Source organism: Sinocyclocheilus grahami, unplaced genomic scaffold (genome assembly GCF_001515645.1).
Source record: "Sinocyclocheilus grahami isolate Dianchi unplaced genomic scaffold, SAMN03320097.WGS_v1.1 scaffold400.1, whole genome shotgun sequence".
Taxonomy (NCBI): domain Eukaryota; kingdom Metazoa; phylum Chordata; class Actinopteri; order Cypriniformes; family Cyprinidae; genus Sinocyclocheilus; species Sinocyclocheilus grahami.
Window position 1 is genome coordinate 426262 of NW_015505579.1, and position 4191 is coordinate 430452.

General features: G+C 49.7%; 1 non-coding gene across 1 annotated transcript; it reads right to left on the reverse strand.

The window, feature by feature from the left end:
- Window positions 1-451: 451 nt before the first annotated feature.
- trnas-aga (transfer RNA serine (anticodon AGA)) lies at window positions 452-533 on the reverse strand. Its single transcript has one exon. It is a non-coding gene; the product is annotated as a tRNA-Ser (tRNA).
- Window positions 534-4191: the final 3658 nt, after the last annotated feature.

Consider the following 4191-nt stretch of genomic DNA (forward strand, 5'->3'; position numbering starts at 1 on the left):
TAAATTCCCAAGATGCTAAAATAGAATTGCAGAGACGTGATTCGTTGATATTGGACAGACGCTCGGTCCACAGGCACCGCTACGACTATGCCTGGCAGCAGCCTGCCTGCTCTCTTGTTTGGTGGCGATCAGCACAGGCCAAGCTTCAAACACAAAATCCAGCTGAAGGATGAGGTGGAAAAAAGGGTTCTGCTGTCCCCATCGCACAACGGCAAAGGGATGCTGTGACCCAGATTCGAACCGGGGTTGCTGCAGCCACAACGCAGAGTACTAACCACTATACGACCACGGCGTGCCACTGGCTCATCCGTGGTGACAACTGCAGCCCGAATACAAAATGTGCCAGCAGTGTGTTTCTCAATTTTAGAGGGACTGGACATTTCGTAGATTTGTGTGAGGGATATGAAAGAAAAGCACACAGCCACTTATCCTCATGGCTGTCAGCAGAGTGCGTATTCAGCAGGTTTCGAACCTGCACAGGGAGAACCCAATGGATTTCTAGTCCATCGCCTTAACCACTCGGCCATGACTACAGATACAGGCCACACTCTGCCCTGTTGTGTGCAACACTGCTGCCTGACCCACTTGGAATCCATAGCCCTAGCCAGCTCAGTCACCCAGCGGAGATTGCAAGCTAGCCCTGCAAGCAGATAAAACAGCGGTCCCACTGAGGAGAAATCAGGCTGCCATGTCTCATCCTCTGGAATGGGGTTTTTCAGTGCTGGCCCTGGGGACCCACGGCACTGCACATTTCGTAGGTCTGTCTTATTCTACTCACTCAGTTCACTTCATGAGCACTGTATCCTAACGAGCTGACCATCAGAATCAGGTGTGCCAAACAAGGGAGATGCACAAGGTCCCCAGGAGCAGGCCAGAACGCCACTCTATTAGAGAGACAGCAGCAGAGATGGACCGACATGACAGCAAGATGAGGCTGCCAACAAGAAGACAGAACTTTGCCCGAACAGGGACTTGAACCCTGGATCCTCAGATTAAAAGTCTGATGTTCTACCGACTGCTCTATTGCAGTGCATGCCTCTTATGTTTTATATTGCAGCAGTTTTCCCACAAGCTGCCCAGAAGAAACTCATTTGCCAAACGAGCTATGGGATGATAACCACCTGTAATTATGCCAGACAGAATAAAAAAAGGACAAAGGCCTTAGTAGGCAAAAGTATCTTCACAGAGAAGAGTACAGCAAACTCCAACTGTAGACGGCAGGGTTTGAACCTCTGCAGAGAGACCCAATGGATTTCAAGTCCATCGCCTTAACCTCTCAGCCACGACTACACCTGGTAGCAGCCGCCTCCCTGCTCTCTTGTCTGTTGGCGATCAGCACAGGCAAAGCTTCAAACACCAAATCCAGCTGAAGGATGAGGTGGAAAAAAGGGTTCTGCCATCCCCATTGCACAACGGCAAAGGGATGCTGTGACCTGGATTCAAACCTGGGTTGCTGCAGCCATAACACAGTGTACTAACCACTATACGATCACGGCATGCCACTGGCTCATCCACGGTGACAACTGCAGCCTGAATACAAAAAGTACCAGCGGTGTGTTTTCTCAATTTTAGAGGGACTGGACATTTCGCAAATCTGTGCGAGGGATATGAAAGAAAAATGCACAGCCACTTGTCCTCATGGCTGTCAGCAGAGTGCGTAGTTGGCAGGATTCGAACCTGCGCAGGGAGACCCCAATGGGTTTCAAGTCCATCGCCTTAACCGCCACAGAATCCAGCTGAAGGATGAGGTGAAAAAAAGGGCTCTGCCATCCCCATTACACAACGGCAAAGGGATGCCGTGACCTGGATTTGAACCGGGATTACTGCGGCCACAACACAGAGTACTATCTACTATACGATCACGGTGTGCCACTGGCTCACCCATGGCGATGCCTGCAGCCCGAATACAAAAAGTGCCAGCGGTGTGTTTCTCCATTTTAGAGGGACTGGACATTTCGCATATCTGTGCGAGGGATATGAAAGAAAAATGCACAGCCACTTATCCTCATGGCTGTCAACAGAGTCCTTAATCGGCAGAATTCGATCCTGCACAGGGAGACCCCAATAGATTTCTATTCCATCGCCTTAACCACTCAGCCACAACTACAGATAAAGGCCACACTCTGCCCTGTTTGTGTGCAACACTGCTGCCTGACCCACTTGCAATCCATAGCCCTAGCCAGCTCAGTCACCCAGCGGAGATTGCAAGCTAGCCCTGCAAGCAGATAAAACAGCGGTCCCACTGAGGAGAAATCAGGCTGCCATGTCTCATCCTCTGGAATGGGGTTTTTCAGTGCTGGCCCTGGGGACCCACGGCACTGCACATTTCGTAGGTCTGTCTTATTCTACTCACTCAGTTCACTTCATGAGCGCTCTATCCTAAGGAGCTGACCATCAGAATCAGGTGTGACAAACAAGGGAGATGCACAAGGTCCCCAGGAGCAGGCCAGAACACCACTCTATTAGAGAGACAACAGCATAGATGGACCGACATGACAGCAAAATGAGGCCGCCAACAAGAACACAGAACTTTACCCTAACAGCGACTTGAACCCTGGACCCTCAGATTAAAAGTTTGATGCTCTACTGACAGAGCTATCCGGGCTCTTTTGCAGTACATGCCTCTTACGTTTTATATAACAGCAGTTTTCCCACATGCCGCCCAGAAGAAACTAATTTGCCACAAGCTAGCCCTGCAAGCAGATAAAACAGCGGTCCCACTGAGGAGAAATCAGGCTGCCATGTCTCATCCTCTGGAATGGGGTTTTTCAGTGCTGGCCCTGGGGACCCATGGCACTGCACATTTCGTAAGTCTGTCTTATTCTACTCACTCAGTACACTTCATGAGCGCTCTATCCTAAGGAGCTGACCATCAGAATCAGGTGTGCCAAACAAGGGAGATGCACAAGGTCCCCAGAAGCAGGCCGGAACAACACTCTATTAGAGAGACAGCAGCATAGATGGACCGACATGACAGCAAGATGAGGCCGCCAAAAAGGAGAAGGAAGTTTGCCCAAGCAGGGACTTGAACCCTGGACCCTCAGATTAAAAGTCTGATATTCTACCAACTGCTCTATTGCAGTGCATGCCTCTTACATTTTATATAACAGCAGTTTTCCCACAAGCTGCCCAGAAGAAACTAATTTGCCACACGCGCTATGGGATGATAACCACCTGCAATTATGGCAGATAGAATGAAAAAGGACAAAGGCCTTAGAAGGCACAAGTATCTACACAGAGAGCAGTACAGCAAACTCCAACCATAGACAGGTTCTATATGGTTCCTAGGTTCGAGCCTGTGCGGAGAGATTTCAAGTCCATTGCCTTAACCTCTCAGCCACGACTACGCCTGGCAGCAGCCTGCCTGCTCTCTTGTCTGTTGGCGATCAGCACAGGCAAAGCTTCAAACACAAATTAGGACCTGTTCAGATTTATTTAGGAGGTGTTTGCACATCGTTAGGACTTTCATTCTGACTTTGTTAGGAAGTGTTGTGACCTCGTTCGGAAGTATTCAAATGTTGTTAGGAAGTGTTAGGAAGTGTTCAGCCGGCCGATCGCTGGAAGGTAAGGCCACGACTACAGATAGAGGCCACACTCTGCCCTGTTTGTGTACAACACTGCTGCCTGACCCACTTGCAATCCATAGCCCTAGCCAGCTCAGTCACCCAGCGGAGATTGCAAGCTAGCCCTGCAAGCAGATAAAACAGCGGTCCCACTGAGGAGAAATCAGGCTGCCATGTCTCATCCTCTGGAATGGGGTTTTTCAGTGCTGGCCCTGGGGACCCATGGCACTGCACATTTCGTAAGTCTGTCTTATTCTACTCACTCAGTACACTTCATGAGCGCTCTATCCTAAGGAGCTGACCATCAGAATCAGGTGTGCCAAACAAGGGAGATGCACAAGGTCCCCAGAAGCAGGCCGGAACAACACTCTATTAGAGAGACAGCAGCATAGATGGACCGACATGACAGCAAGATGAGGCCGCCAAAAAGGAGAAGGAAGTTTGCCCAAGCAGGGACTTGAACCCTGGACCCTCAGATTAAAAGTCTGATATTCTACCAACTGCTCTATTGCAGTGCATGCCTCTTACATTTTATATAACAGCAGTTTTCCCACAAGCTGCCCAGAAGAAACTAATTTGCCACACGCGCTATGGGATGATAACCACCTGCAATTATGGCAGATAGAAT